The 17,341-nt window shown below is 38.9% G+C and overlaps 1 protein-coding gene and 1 non-coding gene across 5 annotated transcripts in view; both read left to right on the forward strand.

The window, feature by feature from the left end:
• Nucleotides 1-17,341, forward strand: part of MACROD2 (mono-ADP ribosylhydrolase 2) — an 842,730-nt gene that overhangs the window by 370,567 nt on the left and 454,822 nt on the right. The gene's annotated exons all lie outside the window — the stretch shown is intronic.
• Nucleotides 11,938-12,127, forward strand: LOC121357141. Its single transcript, XR_005955690.1, has one exon. It is a non-coding gene; the product is annotated as a U2 spliceosomal RNA (small nuclear RNA).

Raw genomic sequence — 17,341 nt, forward strand, 5'->3', positions numbered from 1 at the left:
CTGCACCAGTGCAGAACAGAGGGGGACAATCACTTTGCTGGGCAGCTGGTAATGCTGTGCCTGGAACATGGTTGGCACTGGGCACGCTGCTGATTGATATACAACTTGCTGTCAACCAGGACTCCCAGCTCCCTTTCCGTGGCCAGGTGAGAGCTGTATAAACCCAAAGGGGGAAAGCAGAAACCCTCAAGGTCCTCTGTTGCTCTTCTTACCAGGCCCCACACACCTGCTGCAGTGGTTTTGTGGCTGTCAGGAAGCCAGCAGCGGGTCAGCAACTCAGCCAACCCCACCTTGAGTGCTGGATACTGAGCAGCCCATCAGCATTTCCCCAGGGGAAGGGCATCAGTGGCAGGAGCAGGGTGTTGTGCAGGTCCAGTGTAGCTGAGATATTTGATGGCCATTCTTGAGCAAACCTGCTTCTCTCCCAGCAATTGCAGGTGTGCAGTAACCATGGGGTTGGTTCTTGTCTGAAGGGCAATTGCAACATCCTATGTGTAGCCATGAGCGAATGTAAACTTCTGCAAAGGCAAGAAATACTGCATGAGGTATTTAATCCTTATTGCACACATAGTCTCTCTTCAATACCTTTCTCAAGTACTTTTCTGCTCTCCGGGAGCATATGGGCACTGCTAAAATAATATATTAAGGAGAAAGCAGAATTTTCCAACTGCCTCAGTAGTAGGCTTGGCTTCAGTTTCTGGAGTTTGTAGATTTGTGTCAAATTTATCTTATCAGTGTCTCATGTTTTGATGACTGTTTAGTAATAACGGTCACCCACACAGTGTGCTGGGACACCATGCTGTGTGGTAATGAGCACTCCCAGAGTTCTGTAAGGGCCTCAATTAATCATCATAGTGCCAATTAAAAAGGCCATTAGAAATACTGTCCGTAGCCATCAATCCTGCATAGCTGTTCCTTCTCCAAGAGGTGCATGTGTAATGCATTCAGATATGCACACATATGCAGACTCCTTTTTCTAGGTCGATATGACCTGGCAGAGCGATTGGGCAAAATATATTGGCAGTGGCAAGGAATTTATATTCTGTCGTACATCGTAACTGTAGTTAGAGCCCAAATTTATTCTGATCTGCTAAATCTGAAATCGGGTTTTGTTTCTCCAAGTATGACCTGGGTCATCATGTGTCACAGTTGCACTCAAGCTGTCTTTGGAGTTGCACTGCAGTATTATCAAAGTATGATTTTTAAGGCCTCCACTCTTTAAATCCTTTAAGAACAGCGCTATGTTATCCCACAGTTCCTGGGGGCGGCTTGTTGCTGTTTTTATTAGGAAGTAATGTTCAGAGCTTAAAAGGGTGACATTTTAAATTAGCGTATTTGTAATAATAAAGGAACATAAAGCTTGTATCTGTTAAAAGGAAATTTAAAAATGAAGCCTCTTTCCTGCCCTTTAACTGAGAATCTTATGATTATGTTAAGTCTCAAAATGTGGCTTCATTATTCATTTCCTTTTTACCAGAATGTAAAATAACTGGAGCTTGAGGGTTTAGTGTATTAAAAAAGAAGTAATGCTTTTTCATTATAACTTCTGGTAGTGTTTTAATTAAAGGTATTAGGAGAACTGTCATGGGTAGCACATTTTTAAATTCTTGTACATTGTGCTGAAGAATATCTAGGAAGTGGATTATGTGCACAAGTTGTTCACTCACAGTGAAGTAGACCAGATTTTGTTATTCTTTACTGCTTATCACCTGCAACTTGATCATGTATATTTACATGGCAGAGAGGAAGAATAGGAGTGTCTTTGTGTGTGAGCTCTTTGCAGTTCATAACAAATCGAGACTGTTTTTGGCTAAATTCAGTGTTGTTTATTCATACTAAAAGAAACTGAAACTACAAAAAAATATGACAAACATTTAAAGTTAAGACCAAGAAAATGATTTACCTATCCTTGCGGCTTTCTTAATGCGCTGGTTTTGCCATGTCTGACAAAAAAACAATTCGTAATTAGTTTTGAGAATTGACAGTCTGTTAAACTACTGAGAAAGCTAGACACACTGTTATGAATATCTGTGTTAAGGGCAAAAAAAGTCCTGGGAAGCCCTCTTTTCCTTCTGGCCTGAGCAGGTTACAAGGCCAACCCAGCCCCGTCTCAGCCGGGACTCCTGTCCCTAAGTGAGCTGAAAAAAGACTATTCTAGAAGTGACACACTGACTGAATTTCTTCTGCACATTGTTAGGAGGAAAGAAAAGGTTATGGAGGGAGGAGAAGTGTTCTAAAGGTTTTATTCTGATTCTTATTCTTTCAGTTACTGTATATAAATTTTTCTTTATAGCCTTTTAAAGTTTTGAGCCTGCTTTACCTTCCTCCTAATCCTATCTCACAGCAAGAAATGTGTAAATATATCCTAGTGGGTGCACTGGTGTTTGGCCAGCACTGAACCCACCACATTAATTAGTGTGTTAGCCGGAAAATCTCAAATTGGGGAACAAAAACCACTACACAAAATTAGTGTTTCTGCCCGATTCAAGCTGAAACCGCCACACTTTTCTTTCTCATTTCACCCCACCACTTTTCCCCATGTGCCTCCCAGGTATGCTCTCATAGCTTGTTTCAGCCAATATTTGCATGTACCACGTCAGCAAAGGCTTTGGTGATTCATTCCCATGGCCCTTGCTGTTCTGTTGGATTCATATGGGATTACCTGGCTGGCATCCTGGGATTGCTCTCCACTGCCTCAGTGATGAGGTGCTACCTTTCTGCAAATTCCAACAACTTAAAATAATAGTCCAACAGAATTCTTTGCAAGCTTCCCCTGATCTGGTGATCAGCATTTTAAGCCAGTGTTTTTCATTTTTTTCTTGGAGAGTTTCCATGATGTTGCTACCTGTAAAACTGTGTCTGAAGTACTTTACAGGAATGACGATGGAGTAGTACAGAGGAATGTATGAAAATTGCACTGGTTGCTGCTTGGAGTTAAAAATTTGGGGTTTTAACCTTCAATATTCTGAATGAGAAGAGGATGGGGAAAACAACTGGGGTTGTCCCCAGAAATTTTACTGTAATATTTTTTATATAGATTTTGAAAAGCTTAAACTGTAAGATTCTAGGAGGATATTTTCAAAGTAGAATGGTGTTTCCACCGATTCCCAGGCATCTGTGTAAGCAAGGAATGTCACCACTTTAACAGCTGCCAGTGCCGCTGACCTGGGTTTGAATGGAAAGTCTTGTTGATTGACGTTTAAACAAAATGTTAATTTGTTTACGTGCCATGTGGTCCCAGTGGGACTTGCTTAGATGACCACATGCCTTGAAAAGCCAAAGTTTTGGACTGTTACAAGGAATTCGTGCAGTTTTTCTGTTTGTACTGTTGGTTTTCTGCAGCAGATCTGATTTACTTATGAGGTGGCTTTATGTAGGTCTTTTTACTTTCACATTTAGCTGAAAAAAGTTAAACTTGTGCCTGAATTCAGCATAAACCCAGTTATTTCCTAAGTCAGGGTTATTTTTCAGGGAGAAAAGTATATCCCTGAAATAACAGCATATGCTGGCTTCTCCACATGGATGAGAGGAAGAGCTGTGTGGTTTCACTACTGTTGTGCTCTTTTTTCAACAATTAGTAAATAATATGAGTTAACTTTTTCCTGTTTAATTTTTGAGTTATTTAGCTGAGTACTGATTGACCAGCCATGCTGAAAGCAGGTGGGAAAATCTGTTTGAATGGCCCTATTTTTTCTTTTACTACTTTTTTTTTTCCCCCCCCGTGTTTCTTCTTAGGATCTTACCTCATTACAAGGTAGGTAGGGTGGCTGTGGCCTAATTGTTTTTACCCAGATAATTAACATCCATTCAGAAATGTGGGTCTTCCTTGCTTTTTTTCCCCGGATGAATGGTTCTCAAATTTAGTTACAATAATAAAATAAATGCAAATTTGTATTCCTATGAACATAGCAAAGGGAGAATAAAATAAATTCTTACTTCTTCCTGTCTCTGCTTGGTAGGAGTGCTGATATACTCCTAAAATAATAAGGTCCAAGTGTTTAATCAAACACAAAATTTTGTCTTTTCTTATTACACAAAAGCAAACTATTTATCTTGCAAGTATTTGAAGATTTATGGAGTCCATGTGAAGAAATTTCAGCCCATTAAGGCACATTATTAATGAATGCCTCTGGTTCATTTGGGAGTTTTGTATGTAGGAAACAACGTTAATAGACTGGTGTGTGAAAATTTGTCTAAAGTGCCTGCAACAGTATTTACTTGAGTGCAGATGTCCCATAGAGATTTGGCGGTGCCAGCACTTCAGCAGAGTGCCCAGGGTGAAATTTTAGAAATTATACGTCGGGCGTTTCAGCTGGTTGTAACATTAACTAACTGTGTCAGACATAATAAATAGTATTGTAAAAAGTAAATAATAGAATTGCTTGAAAAATTACTAAAGGTAAATAGTTGTTATAACTAGTATTAGTTGAGGTGATATGAGATGCTAAATCTGAAAGAATACAGAATTGTGTAGTGTGTCAGCTGAAGTGTCACTGGGTGAGCTCTGTCATTTTGCTGCCCCATCTAATCAGTCCAAGAATCAGTTTTGAATAGCACACTACATCCTTTTCAAAGTAACCTCAGTTAAATGTTTTCTGTCTTTCTACTTGAGAATGTATATATGCAGAGAGAGGTACACTGTTTCTCAGACATCTCAGAAGACAAAACTAGAGTCCCTGCAATTTTTGATTTAATGGCTGTTGTGGTATCTCTCAGTTATTAGCAGTTTGACACTTGTCAAGACCAGCTTTAGCAGTAGTTTGGGCTATTGAGTTGAGTTGAATTGAAACTCTTGGCTTGGCAGCAGATTTCAGAGAAGCGCAGTGAACTGTGGGAACTGGTTTAAAATCTCAGATAAGATGGAAAAACAACCCCCAAGGTGTTAAGTATCTATACAGTCAATTTGAGGGCAATTTTCATTTCTTTGTCAATGAGATGAAAATGGAGCTTTTTCCCTGAGAAAGTGGGAGAAAGCAGCCACGCCATGTAATAGTGTTTTGCAGGAGAGGTAATGTCCTCTCCCACAGGAAGCAGGGAGAGCAAGCTGGTGTCTGTCACATTCCTCCCCTCCACAGCTGTACATTAAGCTCAGGCTGCTGTGGGTACAGGGCCAGGCACTGGGTAAGTGGGGAGGATAAATGGCTCTTATGGAGTTTATTCCCATTATCCCTTCTGCAAAACCAAGGGAAGCCTCTGATAATTTGCTGCTGGTGAAAATGATGCATCCAGTTTTTGCCACCTCATGCATTTTCTTTTGATATGTTGGGCAAAGTGAAGAAGTGTTAAATTGAAGCAGAGGCAGAAGAGGGGAGGAAAAAAGGAAGAACAACTCCTAAAGAACGAGTTGTAAAATGCCAGCCCTTAAAGCTAGAAAAACACTGTTCAAAATTGCTGAGTGTGAAGCAAACATCACCTGGATCAGCTTTCCAGCGTGGCAGTGTGACCAATAATTCAACCTGACAGAGAAGCCTTTCAGGAATACAAATATCACGAATGCTCTGTTCTGCTTATGCACCAGAAATGCAATATGTGAGCCGGGACTTCCCTGACAGCTCGCTGTCTCTGCTGGCCTCGCCTTGGATGAGCGTCTTCCACGGGAAAGCGCCGCCTTTCTGATCCCATTAGAGGAGAGAGGCTCTGTCTCTGTGGTCCTTTTTGCAACCCGTGTGCTCTGTGAACCACGCCGTGCACGGGGGATTTGTTGAGAGATGTATTGGGACCTAACATGTCACAGGCAGGCTTGTTACAGATGAAACCCTGTTGACAGGAAGGATTAGCTGCAACCAAGAGAGAAAAACAAGAAGTCATATATTTTAAGGACAGTCGTGGTACAAAATTTTGATTATTTATTGGGCAAGTAGATAGTCAGGGCTTTGTGTTATTAGAGATTCTGTACCCTAGGAAACTGGCAGTGATTTCAGCCTGGTGCTGCCAAACTGTACTCCAGAATCTGAGGTTTTATATGAAAGAGGGGGGAAAAAAGCAAAACAAACAGAAAACCCTCTATACCCTGCAGCTGCAGAGAAAATACTTAGAAACTCACTGTGACCAGGGTTGTGTTCTTGTCTTGAGTCAGCAATCAGCTTGAAGCAATACCTTTGAGAAGAGCGAACTGTGCTGGTCATTTCAATGCATGTGAGGTATGAAGCCTGACATGTTTACACAGCAGCTAGCTCATTTCAGTGCTTTTTTTTGGTGAAAATCTCAATGTCATGCATGCTCTTTGAGAATATATTTTCTTAGGACACAAGAAAATAACCAGAATGAAGGTCTATTATTTGTCATGTAAATAAGAATTAATGTTAACCATAACTTCTGCTCTTCTTCTTTCCCCATCCAACAAAAGGATGCAGAGGGTGGGGGGAAAGCAAACAACTTTTCACATTGTGGAGAAATGGATAAATATGGGATATTTTCTTTGCTCACCGGAAGAAGCTTTAGTCATATCCAGACTCTTGAAAAAAATCAAAACAAAACTCCTTTTTTCCTACTAACCCCTACATTCTTTGTAGTACCATATGCTCCAACTTACAGTTATCCAGCTTTTCATACATTCCACTTCTGCTCTGACAGCTATACAATGTACAATTGCACAGAGTCAGAAGGCAAATCTGGGATGCACCAAGAATAAAGAATTTGGTGCCAGTTTAAAACAAATGTAGTGAATATGGAAGTAAATAACATAAGTAAAACTGGATACTGATGGTGTTTTTTCATTTCTATCTAAATGTCCAGTCTCTAATTCATGTAAACAGTGCTGTGAATTACCTTTTTCTTCAGCTTTGCTGAATTTACATTTAGAAGCTGCAAAATGCAGGGGGTCTTGAACTTCATTCTCATGATCTCCCCGAGGAACCTGTTAATCATTGGAACTATTGTATGGTTATATGGCTCACATCATGTTTGGTCATTGGAGCTCAACATGAGAAAAGCACTCTAATTGCTCACAATTAGTACTGGGTAAGCCTCACAAGGTTTACTTAAGTGTACCCTCATACCAGATTCATACCCAAAATGTATCTAAGTATCTGAACCATTTAAAAGTCTGGGAGGTAATACTTTGTCACTGTACAAGGCAGAAGACTTGTGTATGAAAGGGCAAGGGGATTGTGAAATAATTACTGGCTCTGCATTTAATTTGAGTCAATGAAAATGCCAGAATGATTGAAGTGTTTATGCTGAAGATCAAGGAGTTATATTGGAATAGGGTAATCAAAACCAGGAACATCTCCTTTAAAATTTTTTAATATTTCTCAGGGAGGAGATAATGGAGGACTATCAGAGTATAGTGAGGGGAGTGTTGGATGGAAAGTCAGGATCAGAGGTCACACCTGTGTGAAGTGATGGTTTGAAAATGACAAGTAAAAATGGAAATATGCTTCACTTGACAGTGATGAATGGGTTCCTTGACCTGAGGAGGAAGACTAGAGGTGGCTTTGCACTGTGGAGATGGTAATTTGATAGTGGCAATTATAGGTGAAAAAGTTAGCCAGTAAAAATACCGTGGGGAAAATGCCTGCTCTCAATTAGGGATGGTACTCATGCCCCTGGGCCTCGACTGCCAGGGTAGCTGTGCGTTTCTCCATCCTGGGATACTTTCAGTTTGCCATTTTTATGCTTTCAGTGTGATTCTCTCATCCCTATATTCATTCCACCTGTTCCCAGTATGCCTTTTGCTTCATGTTTGTTTATGTTTTGCTTACCTTCAGCACAGGAATATTCTGCATCTGTATTCCCCTTGTAAGAACATCAAACCTCATGAAGTTGGTGAACTGCTGGGCCTGGCTCAGAGTCAGTATTGCTAAACTTGGGACTGTACGTAGAGTTTTCACGATGTGGGAGGTGGGATCAGTCATATCTTGCTCACACATCTCTCATATCTCAAGGGCAGGAAAACATTTGCCAGTGGCCTATAAGAGAGTGTTGTGCCTCTCTGCAAGCAATAAATGCCAGGAGTCTCATCAGCTTTTACATACTGAGGCAAAAAGTATGTTATAGGCTCTGGATGGCCTCAGATTATGAAGTAGGATTTTGAGGTTAGGAGACATTTGCTTGCTTAAAAGAGGTTCTGATCAAGATGAATTATGAAAATGGCAATAAATCCTGTGTTTTAAAAGGTAATAAACTGACCATTAATGTTTAAGGCAGAGCTTCAGGCAAACATGAGCAGCAGACTGAACCACCTACCTTTATGTACCTTCCTCCTCCATAGCACTCAGCAGGAGAAGCTGAAGCATCCTAAACCCTACAGGGTCTTCCTAGAGGCCTAAAGAGTCAAAAGTGCTTCCGACACCATGTAGATGGGTTTTCTTCCTTTTTGTGTAAGTTTTTGTCTATTTGACCACATAAGTCCTTTATGTACATGTGACATTGAGCCGTTTCTCAGCTAAAAGTACTGAGTACGTTGCAGTTTAGTATGGTGCAATTAATCATGTGTTTGGGCACCACAGGTTTTATTTTGTTGTGAAATGGGGTGGCTGGAAAATTGGAAATAATAAATACTGAAGGGCCATGTTTAGCGCAGTTCTTTTCTTCTACAAATCTTTGTAAAAATGCACCAAAGGTTGCTTCTAAAGAGTTGAGCTACTTGCCAAGTTCCAATCCATATGCTGTCATAACACCAGTTTGGAGACTCTCAACTCTAGTGACCCATTTGGGGAGCACTCTTATCTGTAGTTCTCCCTCTTTCTCCTGCCCTGGATGTGAAGTCTGATTAGTGTTTAGACATTGCTTTGAGATAATGATAATGTGCCTTTTAATTAGCATCAATATTTCTAGTCTTTTGGGAAATAATAATGTGCTTCCTTTTTAATCCTTGACTGTTGACAGATGGCTACTTATTAAACATCATTAAATTCTGATATCAATCATTTTTGTGCTTTATAAAATATGCTCATCGTTTAAAGGAAATGATAAATATAGGAGGAAGATTTTCCACATGGATTGTGTAGACTTTGATGCAGTGCTGCAGCAGTAATTGATGGAGGGAGGCCTTGTTTTTTAAGACATTGTAAGTATAATCTCTGAGGCCTTGTTAACTCCCTTTCAGTGTATATGTGTATGTTAGAAGGGGCTCTCGTGTGGAAGTAGCCTGAATGCTTCTCAGACAAAGCCACTATTTAAACATTTAAAAACATGAACTTTTGAGAAGCCTGCCCTTATATGCAGAAAACATCTTGTGCATTTACACAGGAATCCATATTGTATGTGGTTTTGTGAATGCCGTGAAAAAGTGAAGATGGATTCCTGTGCGTCTGTTATTTGCAGCAAGGCTTTATTTGACTTGATGCATTCTTGGCAAGAGCCTCCAATTCATTACTTGTGAAACTTTGTTTAATGGGTACAATTACGATCTGCATTGTGCCCTTGCTCATCTTAATAGCAGTATTAATTTGCAGGAAGGGACAAAAATCATCTTGTGGAGTTATCAAGCCGTGTTTAGACTTTCTGAATGCTAATTAATTCAGAGCTCAAATGCTGTACCTGCTGTTTAAAAGGCTGGCAGCTTGTATTCATCACCTGAGTGACAGCTGTTCCTTGCCTTTTTTACTCTTAGAAAAAGAGTGGGGAAGATTAACTCCTTCCCATGCTGATGGCTGCCATTATGAAGTAACATTTACGTTCAACTTTAAATGTTACAATTTTTTTCCTTCAACAGATTTGCTGATTTTGACAGCACATTAGAGAAAGGATTGGTGACTGTTTGTTGTTCAGAGAAATTGCTAAATATTTCTCCAAATCACTGTTATTTTTTCTGGGCATGGCAAAAAAAACCCCAAACATTCTCAGTGACATTTGATGCCAAAACCAGATCCTCCATGTAAGCTAAAAGAGAAAGAATTAAAATATGGAAAAGTCAGATTTGAACACTTATAATGGGTATGGAATCTAAAGAATTTTTCTCCTGGAATTAAACACCTTTTTTAATATTTACTCTCAAGAAAATATTTATTAATTGCAATCAAAGTAAATGTTTGCTTAGGCCATTTAAATGTCACAGAAAATAGAAAAGTACAGTTTTATATGCTGCATTCAAAGCTCATTGAGTTGCTATTTGTTAAACTGAACTTGCCTGCTCTAGGAAGAAGTAATAGTCTTTGGTAGTAAAGAAGGGGGCTTAAAGCATGCAGGTGATTTAATTTAATTCAGTCTGAGAAAAAGTATCAGCTGGTACAATGCAGATGTTCATATGCAGGTATGGGAGGATTACACAGTTTGTCTGAGTTACTGAGGAAGTGGGATAGTAATATTGGATTAAGTTCCTTCTTTTTCACAGAGGAGCAGATAACTACAATATAAATGTTAGCTCCATTCCTCCATTTCCTTTTGCCCCAAATCAAAACACCTAAATTATTGTGCATTTTCTTTTTGGATGAAACATGAGACAAATCAGTAGTTCTTTCACATCAAAAAGTATTGCGGAGCTACTGACACCAAACAAAATTCCACAAAATCTTCCAGTTAGTATTTTAGGGTAAATCCAAAGTTTTTTCTTGTGCTGCTTTAAAGACCTATGAAGTCTGGTATGTGTTTTGCTACGTAAATATTTCAGACATACGGGTGTGCAGTAGACATGTCATAATAATATAAAATTTTCATTCACCTTTTGGAGGCCCTGTATCTTTAGGAAAATTCAGGGTGGACTTGGCTAATACCTCAGGGCTTTGATTCTGCTCACATTGGGTTTTACGCATTCTGACTCAGTAAATCTCATTAAGCACATGCTGAACTTCAGTATTCACTGTTCGTTCTGTTGACTTCAATAGCAAATTAAGCACATGCTTAAATGTTGTTCAGAGCCTTAGGGAAAGGTGATGAAACAAAATAACAAAGCTATGCTATTAAAATATTTTAACTCCTTAAAATCCTGTGGATTTGCTGATTCTGATTCACTCTGTAAAACTCCGTATTGAAAGTTAAACAATTACATTATAACTGGCTGATTGTCTTGTGCAACTTGGAGCACCAATATCAGGATATTAGATTTGTATTGCTGTGACAATACCTTTCCTTTCACCTTGTGAGCTGCTGTTGTATTCTTTCAAACAATTGGTGATTATGGTCAGTGGTTGAAAATATTATTGGTAATAAAAAGGTTTCCAAGTTTGTTTACAAAGTGTTCTTGAAAATAATTTTAAAGAAATAGTTGTCTTTTTCCAAGTTACTAAAATCTTTTTAGTTATTGCTCATTAACTTTTGTTATTGCTCATTAACTTCAGAAGACATTTTTTTGTTTCCGTGCACAGGAATGATTTTTTGATGCTGGAGCAGTATTGACTTAGTGCTCTTCATGTGTGGACAGTTTCTCTGCTAATTTATGGTGGAGTTTGATACCGAATAATTGTGCTTTAGCAAGGCTGGTATTTAGTCTTTGAATTACTGTGTAAGATGCCCTAATGAGTCCAGCAAGGATTAACAAAATGCACTGCAGTAATTCTGTTTTTAATAAGTTATTTATTAAAATTCTCTCAACTTTTTAGAATTTTGTGAAATAGTTTCTGTAGGGGAGATGTGTTTCTAAAAAAACTCTTTATGATTCAGAAAACAGAAGATTCCTTAAATACTTGGGGCTGGGAGTATCGAAGCCACAGAAGCTTGGCAGGCAGAGGAAAGGGCTAGGTGTTTTCTCTTTTTATTTAATTTACCATAGAATAAATAATCAGATCGAGACTGAAATATTTTGGGAGGCTAGACATGGCATCATTAACTTTCCAGAGTTCCTGTCCTGAAACAGTTCCTGTGTGTGTAAAATCATGAGCTCATTGAGATCCTGGAGCGAGTTATTTGGGGTCTGTAGTCTGTCTGCAGCTTTTTGAAATAAATCTGAGTGATAAAGCTGCATAATTGTTGTTACCGTGGTGTTAAAATCTTGGGATGATTCAGTCTCAGCGTGCGCACTGAGTCAGACCAAAAAACCATCGAGTCTGCTGATTCGTGTTTGCCTCTTGACCTTTTGGCAAAGATCAAGTGCAGCATATGTTTTTATCAGTTTAATATCTGTTATGTCCTCAGCTGGAGGATTTTATATTAAATGAGTTTGGGGACTGGGAAATGTACTAGGAGCTTACGCCATCTTCTCCATGCGTGAAGCCTGCTATTGCTGTGTTTCTAGAATGGTGTGAAAAGAAAAAAGAAAAAAAAGCAACAAGTCCCTTAATGACCATAAAATAGTGCAAAGGGAAGAGCAGGAACAGAGCAAACACAGATTATGCCTCTCCACAGTGTTCTCTTAATTCCCACCAATTTTCAGCTCAGTGAGTTCCTGAGCCTCCATAAAACCGTGTATAAAATAAAATTAAAAAAACCCCAAAAACTAAACTAAACTAAAATAGCTCTTCTGATTGTATTTTAATCTTGTTTTTACTGCCTTCTCAGTCTGTATTAATATCTATTTTGGGATGTTCAGTATTGTAAAATCAGATTATCATCCTCAGGACTGGGTGGTACCTTGTACCTGCTGGGTACCGTGAGCCTACACTTGTTCTTGTCCTTGCTGAAGAGACGGTTTTTGCATCACTGGTGCTGTTTATTTTCACTGACCACTCTTGCAGGTAGTGTTTTTCTGAAAAATGAGATAAATAGCAATCAGAAATAACTGCAGAGTCCAACAGATAGAAACACTCTGCATGATGGTGAAATGCAACATTCAGGATTTGCTTTGGTTTGGTTAAAGAGCGTTGGAAAGAAATAGATGTGATCGGTAGCTTTGAGGAAACACTATTTTTTAAACACAGGTGTTTAAAATATATAAAAAAAGCCAAGAACTATGGAGAGCTGGTGTTTGCTTGAATGTTTTTGACTGATTAAATGCCAACAAAATTCCATTTTGTAAACTGGAGGTCCAGAACTGTTGATACTGCTGCAGTCAGTGGGTGGCTAACAGGAGCTGGTTTTATTAGGCCTGTGACAGAGTTACTGCTGAGGACAATGTAGTGCAGCAGGTGATCACAAGCATGGCTCATGACATCTTTTGATACACAACCAAGCCACTAAAAGCCACGTTGATATGACAGGATGAAAACTGGATCTTCTATTAGAAATAAAATTCATACAGTTCAGATAGAGAGTGATCAAAATAATTTTTAGATGACATAAGAATTTGACCCTTCAAGCGTGTTTTATTAAGTACGTGAGGTAATACAGAACTGAGGAACCCATGTCATTGTAAATTAGTTTCCTTGAGTTAAGTCTCATTACCAAGGCACCTTCACTTTTTAAAATTATTTTGCCTGCCATGGTTAATAAAAAGGAAGTTAATTTGGTGTGACATTTTTGGTGGTAGCTTGGTCCACTACCAACTTAATTGCAGTAAAATAATAGTTTCAAAAAAACCCTAAACTTCGTGTTCCTTGCATTTTGAATCACTGGGTGATTTACTAGTCATTATTTACAGCCTCAGTATTTCAATTAGGATACGTTAAATAAAGCTTATGTGGGGAATGTGGAAGTGTTTGTTGATTGTAATTTTTTTAATGTTACTATTTAATGGAAAATACTATATTTCGATTCTTTAATATTTCTGCTTAGATCCAAACCCAGAAGTCTACAAGACAGAAATCCACTGCAGCAAAATGCCATCTTATTACTATGCATGCTATGATGCTCACAGGTGTTGTCAATATCCAGTGTCTGCTGGCGAGGAAGCTTTTGTTTGTCATGGGAACAAAATGATTGTTCTTCGTTTTTCTAGACAGCTGAGTTCTTGAAATGAAAAGCATTTTGATCCTGGGGTAAATATTGATTCTCTCTTCTCTCTCTCTGAGAAAATTAATTTAGTGTGTATTATATGCACCCAGGTGAGGTAAGGCCAGCTTGGGACCTCACAGGCTACTTAAAACCTGTGACACAGGCCAGCATTCAAGAAGTGGTTTCATTACCCCTAGGTCAGCACATGCATGCTGGTTCTTTTGGAGAGAGTCTCCTACAACAGTGCAGAGAAGGATTCACGTGCCACTTGCTTATAGCAATAGGATCCTAGATTTCTCATTTTCAGCCAAAAAGTAGTGGCATCAATTTGCTTTTTTCCCCACCCCCTTCTGAGTGGTTCTGTGCCTTAAACCCAGGTGATCTGGGTGAGGTCACAGGTACTAATGCACTGTGCCTTCCAGAGACAGCCTTTGGAGAAACACAGAGGTCTGCATTTTGCTGTGCAGATTTTTAGCGTGCAGAAATCCTTTTCATAGTGCATTGAGGCAAAAGTAGAGTGGTTGGCAGTAGCCAAGTCTTCACTTTATCAATAGACATGGAAAAGGGAGTGCAGAGTGTTAATTCATCCACTGATGAAGCTGAGCATCCACTGCTGTTGCCACTCCTCAGCTGATCTGGGGCACCTTGGGAGAGGAGCTCGTTGGCACATCCTTAATGCACAAACTGAAAGAATTGGCAAGAACAACAGAAAGAGTTGGACAGATTTCCCTAAACAATGGTGCACTGCCACCTCCTCCTTTTAAAGAAAGGCACACTTCCACAGTCTCATTTTTGCAGCTCTCTTAAGAAGGAACAGAAATGTCTGAGCCTTTGCAAATGAACCCAGTATGTCTGCTGCTATCAGTGTTTGATATCAATCCCTGTCTGTGTGCATCCCTGTTGGATTCAAAGCATAAGCTCACATTCCTGTGGAATCTGTGCTATGCAAGTGCAAAATTTCTGCTGCCCCAACGTAAAACTTAACTTTCATTAGTAAATAAACAGTCCAGATTGGTTGGTTCCCTTTAGAGAGTGATACTATGGGATCACGATTTCATCCTTACAAAAGCAACAGTTAGCGTTCTAAGAAAATAGTTCTGGTGGAATTTATTGCAACCTTATTAGCTTTGTTATTTGTAAAGCCTGTGTAAGCATCTTCCATCTTGAATCACTGAGTATCGTTGTAAAACTGTTTTTTCATGTTTCTGTGTGGTACACTGGTTTTTGTATTGTATCACCAGCCATTTCCTTAGTAAAATGTTTTGAAAGGATGAAGAAAAATTAAAAAGGAGAAGGAAATGTTAGGGTCTCTATATCTCTAGCACTGTATTGACTGTTCATCTGAGACACTGTGTTGTCATGCCTTTATTCCAGAACCAGCATTGTTGAATTAATGTTGAATTTGCATTTAATTTCATTTTTTATTTTTGATTCCTAATATTATTTTAAAAAAAACTTCCACCACAAATAGAAAAAATTACAAAAGTGCTAACATATAACTTGCTTCTTATGTGCCTCAGAAGGCACAATCCTACCACTGACTTTCTGAAAACAGTTAAGGTTGTTTAACAAGGTTTGAAGCTAAAACAGGGACTCCCATATGACCTGTATTACCTCTCCTCAAGGGAATGCACTTTTCTTAAAGTGATGATTTATGAGATTCAATACTAATGTCAAACTTCATTCTGCCATGTGAAGTAACATAATTAAAAAACCAAAATAGCAGAGCACAAGCAGCAGAACATTGTTGAACTTGTAGATATTTCCACATAGGTGATGTAAAGTTTGATGGAAAAGTGATATGAGTGTTTTAGGCATGTCCACATGAGATGTAAGAAAAACAAGCCTTAAGCAAGTCTGCTATTTCCCTCAGAAAGATTTTGTCCTGAGAGGAAGATGGAATGTTTATGTGCAATAGCAGCTGCGTATTTTTAGAATAATTTTGAATTCTTTTATAGTAAGTCTCTGTGTGATTAGAAAATAGATACAAATCAGATGAGGCAACAGTTTGTCCTGTTTGTGCGAAGTGGTTTTCCAGGATAAAATTACATTTCCTTCTAAATGCAGTATTCATTTGGGAGTAAATTAATTAAGGCTGAGTGGATAAGTATCTGCTGTCGTTCTGCTGTCATGACATGGCAAGACACAAGCTATCTACATGCAAAACTCATCTGTACATGAAAAAAGTAAAGTGTCTGTGCCTGTTGCTTATATTGTTATGTGATACTTAGAATAAATAACTTAATTCCATGTTCAAAATACTCAAAGGTATAGTATTTTATTATTGGTGTTCTTAACTTAGACTGCAACAGTGTAACAGCTATTTTTTCATTTGAGAGCATCACTCATGAGACAGGAATGTGGTCTCTGCACTATGCCCTAACAGGTTTCTTATTTTTATCTGTGCTATGGCTTGACCAATTGAATATGAATATAATGTGGATCAGGCATCCCACAATGACTTTCAGGTTGGGTTTCCCTCAGTGATCTTCATAGATGGGTAGGACTGATTGGGGTGGTGTTTGTCAGGGGAGGGTCATGATTGGAGTTGCTTAATTACTCAGTACATGCTGGAAAACTGGGTGGTTTCTTTGTTCCTCTTCGAGGGGAGATTTCATGCTGAAGAAATGCATGATTTTCTTTCATGTTTAAAGCAGTCCATTAGGACAACAGAGAAGTGCACTTTGGCTTTCCATTGGGCTGTTGCACATCAATGGCTTGATGTCTACCTGTGTTTAAACAAAATTGATTTCTGTGCTTAGTCCCATCATCCTGTGTGATATTTTGTTGAATTACTTTTCTACCCTAAAACTATACTAAATGCAAAATGATTTTTACATAGCAACATTGACTGTACAGGTATGTGTTTCTACCTAAGTGCTCTTTTGTATGGCTTCTCTGCAATACTGTTTCAAAGTGGTGGATGAGAAATCAAGTGCTGAATCTTTGATGTCTTCAAGCAAATATTATGAGAGATGATATAGCTGGAGTTTAATCATAAACTTTTCCCTTTGCTGACAGTACTGACATTTATTTTCTAGACAAACAGATGAATGTTACATAAGAAGTTGTTTTGAGCATCTATGGTGTTGGTGCAAAACTAAGGCCCATATTTTTACCCCAAACCTCCGAATTGTCTGTAAAAGACTGAAAGCCTAAAAGGTGATGTGCAAAGGCTTATGAACTACTCTAAAAGTTACTCCATTCAGCTGGCTTAAGCCTGGGATAACAAACCACTGCTGATCCATGTGTAGGGCAATTAATCATCCAGTGGACATGTTCTGGCACATAGCACTGGAGCCTGAATATTTAGTAATATTCCTTTTTTTTTTTTTCCATGGGAAACTTTACCTATGGCTCTTGCTCTGAGAGAAGTTGAGTGGTAGCCTGTGACCTAAGCGTTTTAGAGGGTTTCACAGTACTGTCTGCATTTCTTACTGTGTAATTGTCCGAATAGCCTTCATCAGAACAAGGAAAGGAAATGTGGGTGTGGAAAAGAGGAAAGGACAATTGAACAGGGTGATGCTAAATACAGAAACTACAAGGGAAAGCCCTGACCAGACTGAAGCTGAGAACTTACATCTTCCATTTTTAGCATCCCTTTTTGTATGAAGAGCAACGTAAGGAGCATGGTGCTCCAAAGCGTGGAGATTTG

This window comes from Pyrgilauda ruficollis, unplaced genomic scaffold, assembly GCF_017590135.1.
Source record: "Pyrgilauda ruficollis isolate IOZ18807 unplaced genomic scaffold, ASM1759013v1 scaffold31, whole genome shotgun sequence".
Taxonomy (NCBI): Eukaryota; Metazoa; Chordata; class Aves; order Passeriformes; family Passeridae; genus Pyrgilauda; species Pyrgilauda ruficollis.